Here is a 14,426-nt window from a genome sequence, read left to right on the forward strand (position 1 = left end):
AAGAGCATCTACGGTAATTCACGTTGGCCAAAACACACATGGAAACGCGTTGTGAAATAAAATATCACCGGCAATCACAGACATTCGCATTCGGACGGGATTAGTTTTCTCAGAGGATCACTGAGTTTGCTGAAAAATGGTAGGTAATTTGCTCTGGAATTATCACAGAGGTTGTGTGAGAAAAACACAGATGTGGCAGATTCGGACGGGATTAAAATCACCAAGTACGTCTGTGAAACGCAGATTTCTCTAACGACCCCCTGTAAAACTAGTCCCGTCCGAATAGGGCTTTAGCTGCAGACTGGTAAGAAGTAAGAGAGTCTCTGAACATTTGAAGAGCGAAATGCAGCCTGTCTTTTTTCCATGCACGTTCTGCCTTTCTACAGTTTTGTTTTAGGAGACGGGTATCAGAGTTTTGCCACAGTATAGATTTTGTTTTTTGCTTGTGAGGCTTAAGGGGGGCAGTTGCATTTGCAGCCTTAATACAGGCAGAGTTCAAGAGGCTAAGAAGTTGATCTTAGCGCTTCAGCAACAGAGAACAGGACAGTCTCAGTTGAATGTTCACTTCTGAAGCCAGACTTGCTGTCCAGGAGATAGTTTTTTGTGAGAAAGGCTTGATTGAACACAAGAAGTGATACCGGTCTGTAGTTTTATAAAAGTGCACTATTAAGAGTGTGGGGTTTTTAAGTAGTAGGGTTATGCTACTGTGAAGAGATGTGTTAATGATGTGAAGGATAAATGACTTTAAGGACTTTAAGGAAATAATTACAAATTACTCAAATGACTCATTGTTTGTCACTGTCTGCCATTTAATATTTCTATCAGAAAACAGCCATTGAATATATAATGTTTAATTGTAGCCACATATAAACTCTTTTACCATTGGAACAGATGCTGATGAATGTGGTCCAGTCCTAATTAATTAGGTCTCATTTTAGACAAACAATCAAGTCAGATCCAAGTGTAATCTGAATTTAATTGTTAATAAGGCTAAGGAAAGTTTTTTTTTTTTTTTTTTTTTTTTTTTTTTTTAAAAATCTATTAATTATGCACTTTATTTCTCTCCTCAGGGGTTGAATGCAGAAACTACTATAGGTCAGTACTAACATTTATAATCAAATCCTGAATATCAATCATTAAAATGATAATGTCCTGTAATATGTTATACTTTTAATAATTTATTGTAATACAAAACGTACTCCGTTACGAACGTAACCTCGGTTCCCTGAAATATGAAATGAGTACTGCGTTTGGGTAAAGCTCCTTTTTTCCTCGATACAGAAGCCTTGTTTTCAATAACACAGTGCAACTGCATTGTCATTGGTTTAATCTGTTAAACTTTTTTAAACCAATGACAGCGCTGCGTAGTTGAGCGAGCCTGTGGTGATGCAGCGCGCCAAAGCCCACCAAAATGGGTGGGGTGAATGGCTATATAAGCAGGCAAATCGCCAGAGGAAATCCGGTCATACAACTGAAGCGACGACTCTGAAGCTGCAGCCTCGTGGCATGGCATATAACGCAGTACTCATTCCGTATCTCAGGGAACCGAGGTTACGTTCGTAACTCTAAGTGGCTCAGGAGCACAGATCTGTGATGGTCTAGCTTGGTTCGCGACAGGGCTAGAATGAGTCTGTCTCATAGGGGAAAGCGCCTGGTTCATGCACTTCGTAAAAGTGTGGGGAGCTAGAGACAGCCTGGAGGGAAGGACAGTATATTGGTAAGCCACGCCCTCGAACTTCCGTCTCATGAGGGAGAGGTTCAGGAGCATGAGGTTTAAGATGGGGCTGATCCGCCAAATCCGTGGTGCTGTGGAGGTTGCGAAAGGCAGTGCATCAGAGCTAGACTGATCCAAGGAACAGAGAATATTTGCTTGGAACACTTAAAGAATGGCCATTGTGTGCAACGCTGAAGCAGCTTGGTCCACAGAAGTATAGTCTTTGCCAGCCATGGCGAAGGTAGTCCTGCAGGGCTTAGAGGGAAGGGCTCTCTTGATTTTCCACCCCACAGCTGCGGGGTGGGGGTTGGGGGGGAGGGCAGAGGTGAGCAGCCACAGCCTCATCCAGGGGCGGCATTTGCTCATAGCCCTTCTCCTGAAAGCCAACTGCAGTGAGAACTGCAGAGGAGGTAGTGCGTAAACGGGCAGAGAAGGGCCCTGCCACGACTTAGTCAGCTCGTCGTGAACTTCAGGGAAGAACAGGGCAAAGCACTGGCGGGGAGCTTGGCGGCATCCTGGCAGGTACCACTCGTCCAGTCTGCTGCACGTTGGCTCTTCAGAGGGAGTCCACTCTAAATCAAGTTCTTTGACAGCTTTGGAGAGGATACGTAAAAGCTTGGCATCCATCCCAGCTCTGGTGTCCACAATCTCAAGTGACGACATGTGGGTGTGGTCAGAATCGCTGGCCCAATCCTCAGTTTCAGAAGCTGTGAGTGACATTGATCTGGCAAGACAATGCTCTGGGCTTGAGAAGAGGATGGGGGACGGCTCTCGCATCGGAGAGCATGCGGGTGCTGGGCCGGCTTGAACCCACCCAAATCCAGGTGCTGAACCCCTCTACCCCGCTGTCTTTTCCTGGCAGGCTTTCGGGAAGAAGAAGGGGGGGGGGGGGGGGGGGCGTGAGGAGCAGGACCGCTTTCATTAAAGAAAGCGATCCCCGAGTGCAGAGAGGCGAGACTCATGCTTTCACAACAGCAGCATGAAGTCTCAGTAAGTGCTGCCTCAGCGTGGGGTTTTCCAGGCAAAAGATGCACTCACCGTGGCTGTCATCTTCATGCAGAGGGGCTCTGCATGTGCCACAGCTGTGGCGCGGCATTTGCTCAGATGACGCCGCCATGAAAACAGCATTAGAAATGCTATTTTAGAGCGGTGAAAATTGCTCTTTTAGAACAGCCAGATGGCGGCAGGAAATCCGCTGAAAAGCGGTCGGAAGCGGGAAGTGGGAAGCAGGATGGCTCTGGAACGGTGCTAGAGAGCAGCTGTCCATAACTGCGCCACGCTGCAGGCGATCGGCGATATCAGCTGGTCCTCTGCAGTGCCTCTTTGATGGCGAGAAATTGTTCCATGCAAAGGCAAACCCGGGGGGATCCAGTGAAGTGAAGTCATCGCTGAAGGAGACACTATTTACACTAGACTGACCAGAGATGACATCACTGAATTCAATGATGAACTGCGTTTAACTGTCATTTTGCATTATTGACACACTGTTTTCCTAATGAATGTTGCTCAGTTGCTTTGACGGAATGTATTTTGTTTAAAGTGCTATATAAATAAAGGTCACTTGACTTGATTTCCTCTGGCGATTGGCCTGCTTATATAGCCATTTGCCCCACCCATTTTGGTGGGCTTTGGCACGCTGCATTGCCACAGGCTCGCGCAGCTACGCAGCACTGTCATTGGTTTAAAAAAAGTTTAACAGATTAAACCAATGGCAGTAGAGTTGCACTGCATTATTGAAAAAAGGCTTCAGTATCAAGGAAAAAAGGAGCTTTTCCCCATACGCCGTATGAGTGAAGTATCGAAAGGGAACTTTATTGTATGAACAGATGCCCTTGTGTTGTGTGCTTGTCAACAAAGATTTAGTAAATTATTTTAATTCTTCATATGTCCAGATATCACACCACTCCCCGTCACTTCAAAAATTTCTCCAACTAAGTTTGAAACATCTCCTCCGACACCTTCTTGTGAGTTATATTGATATCACAACTGTGTAAACACTTAAGGCTGTATTTTATTAATGTCATTGCTAATGTGGTAATATAATAATAGTGTCAAACTTCAGCACCTACCAGTTAGGATTAATATAAACTGACAATTATGAAATTTTAATTGGGAGAATTTAATTTATAATTTGTAATCCAGATTTTTTTTGCATGCAAAAATCAAAGCAGCCCAGCAGCTCTTTGTGGCGGCCTCCAAAGCACATAGTGAATCTGTTGTTTGAAAAGACCAGAGTGCTCACTGTACATTCTAAGAGCCCTAACCCTGCACATCTCTTGCAGTAAGGAGTGCTAGAAGGGTAATCACCTGAGCTCTAAACAGTTTTGAAATCAACTTCGGTACATAGACCGACGCTAGTGTGGTGCATGAGAGAACACACAGGGACAAAGATGATAACAACATGCAGTCTTTAATACACAGAGGGGTAATCCACAGAGAGAAAGTAGAGCCACATATACATAATAGACATAAAACTGGACGAAGACTAGAACTAAGGAGTGAGATTAAACAGGCAGACACACAGGTGATGGGAATTTAATAATGAGTGCTAATGAATCATTGAACTAAACTAGAGCACAGAAAGACTAAACAGACCATATGATGACACCGAGTGAAAAAAAAAAGCTCAGATCTGTTACAGTTCACACCCTCCGGTAAGGAGTGACTACATGCCATAGAAGCACCAACAGTGGAGAGCTGGTGGGGGTTTTGGAGGGGGACAAGGAGCAGGAGAAGGGCTGGCAGAAGGCTGTTTCAGAGGTGACTGGATGAGGACAAATGACAGAGTCCAAGTGGTGAGGGAGGAGCCACGGAGGAGATATGAGGATCCATGGTTCAACAGATGCAGGGAGAAGCCACAGAGAGGACAAGAGGATCCATGGAGGAAAAGACAGAGAGAGGAGCCAGGGTGATGATGAAAAGGGACTGGAGCAGGAGGAGGACCCAGGTGGGACCCAGGCCACAGCCATGATGGTGGCCCACGGTGGAGCCGATAGAGGGAGGCGCCATGGTGGAGAAGGGGATGACAACTCCAGGGGCTGACCGGCGGAGGCAGAGCAGGTGGAGGAGGAGCCTGAGGTAGAAACGGAGAGCCGACATCACGTTCCAAGCAGACAGATAGTTCAGGGCTGACAGAGAGTTAATTTGAAGACTAGAAAATAGGGAACATGTCTGCATTACGATCCATAGTCTACACATTATATATAGAGTGCTACTCACCCTCAGCCAGGGTGTAATGGGCGGAGCTTCCCTCTGTGCTCTCACTGTTCATGGTGCTCTCCACCGTGCAAGCTCTGTTGCCGGCTCTCGCACCTCGTCTGACATTGTGTCCTCTGGCTCCGTTGCGATCCTCAGCTCTGTCGCAGTCCATGACAATGGCTCATTGGTCGTGGTGAGTTCTGGCTCTCCATCAGTGCTGGGCTCAGGCTTCACTCAGTGGGGAGATCGTGGGCTAGGTGCTGGGTCTGGAGTGGTACTAGTGAGATGCTTATACTTGACACAGGTTCTTCTATTAAGAATACTTCGGAATTTCATTGCATGCAGAATTTTTTGTATTTCAACAAAATTTCACTTACAGTAATTTTTTTTCATAAATCAATATGTCCCAGCAGCTCCTGCCACTACAAGCTCTCCTCCAACTAAGCTTCAAACATCAGCTTCTCAAAGTGAGTATTTTTAATTTTTTAACTATTGTATGATAAAAATAGAAGGAAATAATGAGTCAGTTTAATATTAATGTGATATGTTGTACTGATTTAATGTGTATTTAGTTTTAAAATCCCCAGTGTTAATTTAACACTCTGAGTGTGGACACATATAAACACTGAAGCAGTGTTAAAAGTAACACTGAAGCAGAGTTGAAGTTCATGAAATAATTAAGAAGTTAATTAAGTTATGATTGACCATTATTGAAGACACCTGATGTTAACAAGCAGAATCACCAACCGCGAAAATCACAATTTGTGTGTCACCATTATAGCGGTCAGTGTTTGCTTTAGTTGGGATCTTGACCCTTCAGTTATTAACTTTAGATTTTGTGTGGCTGTGGTAATTGAGTTATAACATACAGACAGACCAGAGCCAAGGCAATCTTATGGATTTGATTGTGGTTTGGACTAATTGTCATGGAGTGACCTGAATGCCATCAAAAAGCATGTTGTAGCCAACAAATCTCGTCCATGGCTCCCATCATGTATTGCAGCATGAATAAATTATGAGCTGAACTTTTTTACTTTTTATTCTAAATATTTTTTTTATTTTGCTGTTTTTAAGTGAATTTTTTTTTGTATCTAGTTTTGTGATGTTCAGAGTAGATTGGTTTATCTGAATATGCTGTTTGTTACCATTGTTGAGATTCATACGCTGATTCTTGTTATCTGTGTGTGCCTAAAAATTTTAACTCATCAAAAAAAAAAAAAAAAATATATATATATATATATATATATATATATATATATATATACATATATCAGAATCATTTGCAAAGAGACGAATACAAAATGGATAAAACAGTACAAACTCTTTCATTGTGGAAGCAAAGCTGTTACAATAAATAATGATCGATAATCTTAGATAAGTGACTTTAAATGAGTTCAGTGATTAAGGTCAAGCAATAAACACATTAAAACATAATTATCAACAACCGATGATTATTGCTCTTGGCTTGACACACACATTTGAAAATTAAAGAGTCACAAGCCAAGATCCCAACTAAAGCAAACACTGACCACTATAATGGTGATACACAAATTGTGATTTTCTCGGTTGGTGATTCTGCTTGTTAACATCAGGTGTCTTCAATAATGGTAAATCATAACTCAATTTACTTCTTAATTATCTCATTAATTTCAACTCTGCTTCAGTGTTACTTTTAACACTGCTTCAGTGTTTATATGTGTCCACACTCAGAGTCTTAAATTAACACTGGAGATTTTGCTGTGTGTGTGCTTCTGAAATGGGATGAACCGCTTAAAATGGCATTGTCATTTAACCCCTTACTTGTCACCCCCCCATTTTCAGCATGGAGACACAAATGACACCCAAAATTAAAAGGTTGCTGCTTATGAATCTTTTTTTACTAGATACCAGAGGTGTCAAGTAATGGAGTAAAAATACTTCGTTACCTTACTTGTGTAGAAATTTTGGGTACATATGCTTTACTGGAGTAATTCTTTTTCAGCCGACTTTTTACTTCTAATCCTTACATTTTCACACAATTATCTGAACTTTATACTGCTTACATTTTACAAATAGGTTCGTTATTGCTTCATTTCGGCTTGTTTTCATTCCGGCTTGTCATCATTCCAAAAAAAAAAAAAAACGTTATTATTTCTCAACTACTGGCTCATTTATCAAATGGGTGCTTTCTCTTCTTCCTCCGCAAATTAAGCTACTGTAGGTAGTGAGACGTTTGAATAAATTAGCGTTTGAGTTTGACATTGTTGTGATAAATAGGCTCCACCAACTTTGTAACTCGTTACCCCCCCCCCCCCCCAACACTGGACATAGCAGACGTTATGTAACATATACTAGAAGGTATCAATCAAAAAGGTATCTGTTACAAACACGCCAGGTTCCACCTCCACACAATCACAGCGCACACCCTCACCTGAGTATTAGATCACCTCCACCTGTTCCTCATCACCCACTCATCAGCGCTACACCATAAAAGCCAAACACACGCACTCAGTCTTTGTCCGGTCACGTTCGCGACAAGATCATTCCTGTATGCTTACTATAAGGACTGACTAAGGACTAACTAACTCACCATTCCCTCCAAGAAGTCACAACCTTACCTGCACGGATCCAAGTCTCCCATTCACTCCTCACTACCTGCTCCTCTGCTTGTGTCTTTGTTAAATAAACATCTTCATCTGTTACTCCTCAGCTTTCCAACAGGCACAAGCATGAGCCTCACGGACCCCTTTCAAAACCTGGCTGATGCACTCCGTCGAACACTCATGGCAGCCCCAGCATCTCCACCACCAGCGAGCACTTCCGCCGACCCTGTCATCACTTCTTCACCTGGCGTGCACGCCAGTCCCATGGCCAGGCCGGCGCCCTACTCTGGCTCGGCGGAGTAATGCAGCGGATTCGTTCTTCAGTGTACACTGGTCCTGGAGATGCAGCCACACTTGTATCCAACGGACCGCTCTAAGGTAGCCTTTATCATTTCCCCATTGCAAGGCAAAGCACTACTGTGGGCGGATTCACTCTGGACTCAAAATAACCCAGTTATCCAGTCTTATTCCAGCTTCATTGACCATTTCCGTGAAGTTTTCGGCAAACCAGCCTGGGATTCTTCTATTGGTGAGAAGCTGTACAATTTAAAAAAAGGGAAAATGTCTGTCAATGAATATGCCTTGCAGTTCAGGACTCTGGCGGCCTCCAGTGGATGGAACGAACAGGCTTTGCTAACGACCTACCGTCAAGGACTGGATCCCCGAGTGCAGTTGCATCACGCTGCATAAGAGGATACCATCGGCCTCGAGCGATTCATCCAGCTGTCCATCCGCTTCGCCACTCGTATGCAGTCGTGCTTAGAAGAGCACCAGGGCCAGGCGCATTCCTCCATTCCACTGTGCCGACCAGAGAACGTCAGCTCTCCAGAACCATCCAGTGAACCTATGATGGTTGACTCCTACCGCCTCACAATGGCGGAGCGTCAAAGATGGCTGACCCAGAATCTGTGCCTTTACTGTGCCATACCTGTCAAGTTTTGGATTTGAAAATAAGGGAAATTTTCCGGGGCCCACCGCGATTAGTCCCACCACCCCAACAAAGCTCCAGTATCCCTTACATTTTAAGACAGGTGTTATAGCCCAAATGAAAACACAAAAGGGTATATATGAAGAGCATTTATTTAAAGGCTTATTTGCATATTTTCTGTTAATTTAACATTGTTTGTCTTTACATTTACATTTTATTTTCATTCCACACATTCTTTTCATTTCATATAGCTTTTCTTTGACAGTTTTTCTTTTCATTTCACATAACTTTTCTTTTACTCTTTTAGTGAGTTGTTTTACAAATTTGTTGCAGACTTGCATTCTTTAAAAAAGTAAATTCGCTGTCCCATTTATCACGGTATTAACACATGGGTTTTGGTTTTTTGGCAGGTGTGCCTTCACTCTCTATCGTAGCATCCATCATCCGTCTCTGTTTTTTCTTTTGTTGTTGTTGTTGTTTTTCCCGCGTTATAACTCATGTCATCTGACCTCACACACCCCTTGCTTTATCACGAGACTAGTGACAGAGCTCAGATTGCGAATGTTTTTTTGTAATTATTATTTTATTAATAACACAGGTTAAAATTTAAAGCATTAAAAATATGGGAGATTTACGGGAAAATACTAATACCGGAGGACGGCTGGAAAGAAGGGTAAAATACATGACTTTCCTGGCCAAAACGGGATACTTGACAGGTATGTACTGTGCAGCTCCGTGGCATACCATAGCTGTGTGCCCCGTCCATCCTCCTCGTCCCATGGTGAGTGCCATTCTCCCTTTAAGATACCAAATGAAACCACTCACCACTGTTGTGACACTTACTGCCGCTGATGTATCTCTTCCAATTTCCGCCCTCCTCGATTCTCCGGCACCCTCTGCCGTCAGCTCAAGCTCCCTACTATGGCCACGCAGTCCGCTTACCAGGTCCACACAATCACCGGCAGGCCGTTGAGCAATAAATACATACGTCATTGTGTGGGTCCCATCTCCCTCCAAACTGGACTTCTGCAACATGAGGAAATCCATCTGCTGGTTCTGGAGGAATCCACCGCTGATGTCATCCTAGGGCGCCCATGGTTGGAGCAGCACAACCCCATTATCTCCTGGAAGAAGGGAGAGATCCTGAAGTGGGGCGAAGCCTGTTTTAAATCATGCATCTCCGGATATCCTATTCCAGTTGAACATCCCCCTGAACCACTACCAGTCTACTCCACCTCTATCGAGAGCCCTGTCAAGAACCAATCCATCACCATTCCTCAGTTCTACACCCCCTTCAGCGACGTCTTCTGCCCTAAGCGGGCCTCCAAGCTGCCTCCACACCGGCTGTGGGACTGTGCTATCTATTATCTATTAAACTTGACCTGGAGGAATGGAGACATTGGCTAGAGGGAGCCAAACACCCATTTCAAGTTCTCACTGACCACAAGAACCTGGAATACCTTAGAGCAGCCAAGAGACTCAACCCCAGACAGGCCCGCTGGGCGTTATTCTTCACCTGCTTCCAGTTTACCATCTCTTACCACCCAGGGGTAAAAGGACGTGAAGGCCGATGCTCTGTCCAGATGTTACGCTCCCGAGGAAAGATCGGAAAATCCAGAACCAATCATCCAGGACGATATCATAGTCGCTCATATCACCTGGTCAGATGAGACTCTTCCTCCTGCCGAACCTCCTAATGACAGCCCGCCGGGTTGCCAACCAGGACACCTGTACATCCCCAGGACACGGCGCACTCCCCTCATCCACTCCACACATACATCACTTGGCACTGGTCACCCGGGGGTCAATGAAACCCTCCCGTTGCTACGGGAATGCTTCTGGTGGCCCAACATGGCCGCGGATGTCCATGGCAATGGCTCATTGGTCGTGATGAGCTCTGGCTCTCCATCAGTGCTGTGCTCAGGCTTTGGCTTCACTCAGTGGGGAGATTGTGGGCTAGGTGCTGGGTCTGGGGTGGTACTAGTGAGATGCTTACTTGACAAAGGTTCTTCTATTAAGAATACTTGGGAATTTCATTGAATGCTGAATTTTTTTAAGTATTTCAACAAAATTTCACTTACAGTACTTTTTTTATTCATAAATCAATATGTCCCAGCAGCTCCTGCCACTACAAGCTCTCCTTCAACTGAGCTTCAAACATCAGCTTCTCAAAGTGAGTATTTTTAATTTTTAAACTATTGTATGATAAAAATAGAAGGAAATAATGACTCAGTTTAATATTAATGTGATATGTTGTACTGATTTAATGTGTATTTAGTTTTGATGCCATCTCAGGTTTACTTAGAGCAAAAAACAGCACAGCTGCATCCAGAACTCTGGAATATTTGCCAGCATTATATGGAAACTGTATGATTCCAATAGCTATTTATGATGCAAGAATCACTTGCAATTGTCATATCTTATTCTATTAATAAATATTGTAATCCAGATTTTTTTTGCATGCAAAAATCAAAGCAGCCCAGCAGCTCTTTGTGGCAGCCTCCGAAGCATACGCATAGCGAATCTGTTGTTTGAAAAGACCAGAGTGCTCAATGTACATTCTAAGAGCCCTAACCCTGCTCATCGTGTGCAGTAAGGAGTGCTAGAAGGGTAATCACCTGAGCTCTAAACAGTGTTGAAAGCAACTTCGGTACATTAACCCATGCTAGTGTGGTGCATGAGAGAACACACAGGGACAAAGATAACAATATGCAGTTTTTAATACACAGAGGGGTAATCCACAGAGAGAAAGGAGAGCCACATATACATAATAGACATAAAACTGGATGAAGACTAGAACTAAGGAGTGAGATTAAACAGGCAGACAGACACACACAGGTGATGGGAATTTAATAATGAGTGCTAATGAATCATTGAACTAAACTAGGGCACAGAAAGACTAAACAGACCATATGATGACACTGAGTGAAAAAAAAAGCTCAGATCTGTTACAGTTCACACCCTCCGGTAAGGAGCGACTACATGCCATAGAAGCACCAACAGTGGAGAGCTGGTGGGGATTTTGGAGGGGGACAAGGAGCAGGAGAAGGACTGGCAGAAGGCTGTTTCAGAGGTGACCGGATGAGGACAAATGACAGAGTCCAAGTGGTGATGAAGTAGGGAGGAGCCACGGAAGAGATATGAGGATCCATGGATCAACAGATGCAGAGAGAAGCCACAGAGAAGACAAGAGGATCCATGGAACAGACGGAGAGAGGAGCCAGGGTGATGACGGAAGGGGACTGGAGCAGGAGGAGGACCCAGGTGGGACCCAGGCCACAGCCATGATGGTGGCCCATGGTGGAGCCGATAGAGGGAGGAGCCATGGTGGAGAAGGGGCTGACAACCCCAGGGGCTGACCGGCGGAGGCAGAGCAGGTGGAGGAGGAGCCTGAGGTAGAGACGGAGAGCCGACATCACGTTCCAAGCAAACAGATAGTTCAGGGCTGACAGCGAGTTAATTTGAAGACTAGAAAAGAGGGAACATGTCTGCATTACGTTCCATAGTCTCCACATTATATATAGAGTGCTGCTCACCCTCAGCCAGGGTGTAATGGGCGGAGCTTACCTCTGTGCTCTCACTGTTCATGGTGCTCTCCACCGTGCAAGCTCTGTTGTTGGCTCTCGCACCTCGTCTGACATTGCGTCCTCTGGCTCCGTTGCGATCCTCAGCTCTGTCGCAGTCCATGGAAAGGGCTCATTGGTCGTGGTGAGCTCTGGCTCTCCATCAGTGCTGGGCTCAGGCTTTGGCTTCACTCAGTGGGGAGATCGTGGGCTAGGTGCTGGGTCTGGAGTGGTACTAGTGAGATGCTTACTTGACACAGGTTCTTCTATTAAGAATACTTGGGAATTTCATTGCATGCAGAATTTTAAGTATTTCAACAAAATTTCACTTACAGTACTTTTTTTTCATAAATCAATATGTCCCAGCAGCTCCTGCCACTACAAGCTCTCCTTCAACTGAGCTTCAAACATCAGCTTCTCAAAGTGAGTATTTTTAATTTTTTAACTATTGTATGATAAAAATAGAAGGAAATAATGACTCAGTTTAATATTAATGTGATATGTTGTACTGATTTAATGTGTATTTAGTTTTGATGCCATCTCAGGTTTACTTAGAGCAAAACACAGCACAGCTGCATCCAGAACTCTAGAATATTTGCCAGCATTATATGGAAACTGTATGATTACAATGGCTATTTATGGTGCAAGAATCACTTATCCCTTGCTTCTCTGTTGTAAGCAGAACTAAATGTAATTTAGAATATCACAGTAACTGAGATCTCCACATCATGTGTGCTTCTGAAATGGGATGAACCACTTAAAATCGCATTAACATTTAACCCCTTACTTGTCACCCCCCATTTTCAGCATGGAGACACAAATGACACCCAAAATTAAAAGGTTGCTGCATATTCATCTTTTTTACACTAGATACCAGAGGTGTCAAGTAACGAAGTAAAAATACTTACTTGTGTAAAAATTTTGGGTATATATTCTTTACTGGAGTAATTTTTCAGCTGACTTTTTACTTCTAATCCTTACATTTTCACACAATTATCTGAACTTTCTACTGCTTACATTTTAAAAATAGGTTATAAAAAACGTTATTATTTCTCAACTACTGGCTCATTTATCAAATGGGTGATTTCTTCCTCCGCAAATTAAGCTACTGTAGGTAGTTCGGTAGTGAGACGTTTGAATAAGTTAACGTTTGAGATTGACATTGTTGTGATAAGTAGGCTACACCAACTTTGTAACTCGTTACCCCCCCCCTCCCCCCAACACTGGACACATCAGAGGTAATGTAACATATACAGGAAGGTATCAATCAAAAAGGTATCTGTTACAAACACGCCAGGTTCCACCTCCACACAATCACAATGCAGCCTCACCTGAGAATTAGATCACCTCCAACTGTTCATCACCCAATCATCAGCGCTACACCATAAAAGCCACACACACGCACTCAGTCTTTGTCCAGTCACGTTCGCGACAAGATCATTCCTGTATGCTTACTATAAGGACTAACTAAGGACTAACTAACTCACCGTTGCCTCCAAGAAGTCACAGCCTTACCTGCACGGATCCAAGACTCCCATTCACTCCTCACTTCCTGCTCCTCTACTTGTGTCTTTGTTAAATAAACATCTTCATCTGTTACTCCTCAGCTTCCCGAGTGATCCGTAACAGATGACTGGACCAGCACCAACCGGCACAAGCATGAGCCTCACGGACCCCTTTCAAGACCTGGTTGATGCACTCCGTCGAACACTCATGGCAGCCCCAGCAGCAGGGGAATCCCAGCCGCCTCCATCCATGTGCCTTCTTCAGGAAACTCAACCCGGTGGAGGTAAACTATGACATCGGGAATCGGGAACTGCTAGCCATTAAACTTGCCCTGGAGGAATGGAGACATTGGCTAGAGGGAGCCAAACACCCATTTCAAGTTCTCACTGACCACAAGAACCTGGAATACCTTATTTCTAGCCAAGAGACTCAACCCCAGACAGGCCTGCTGGGCGTTATTCTTCACCCGCTTCCAGTTTACCATCTCTTACCGCCCAGGGGTAATGGACGTGTAGGTCAACGCTCTGTCCAGATGTTACACTCCCGAGGAAAGATCGGAAAATCCAGAACCCATCATCCAGGAAGATATCATAGTCGCTCCTATCACCTGGTAAGATGAGACTCTTCCTCCTGCCGAACCTCCTAATGAGACCCCGCCGGGTTGCCCACCAGGACACCTGTACATCACCAGGACACGGCGCACTCCACTCATCCACTCCACACATACATCACTTGGCATTGGTCACCGGGGGTCAATGAAACCCTCTCGTTGCTACAGGAACGCTTCTGGTGGACCAACATGGCCTCGGATGTCAGAAGGTACGTGAGTGAATGTACCAGCTGCGCCATATCCAAGAGTCCTCGCCACCTACCATCTGGCAAACTCCTTTCTCTGCCCATTCCAAATCGCCAGTGGTCACACCTAGGGGTGGATT

Source organism: Carassius gibelio, chromosome A25 (assembly GCF_023724105.1).
Source record: "Carassius gibelio isolate Cgi1373 ecotype wild population from Czech Republic chromosome A25, carGib1.2-hapl.c, whole genome shotgun sequence".
In the NCBI taxonomy this organism is placed as follows: Eukaryota; Metazoa; Chordata; class Actinopteri; order Cypriniformes; family Cyprinidae; genus Carassius; species Carassius gibelio.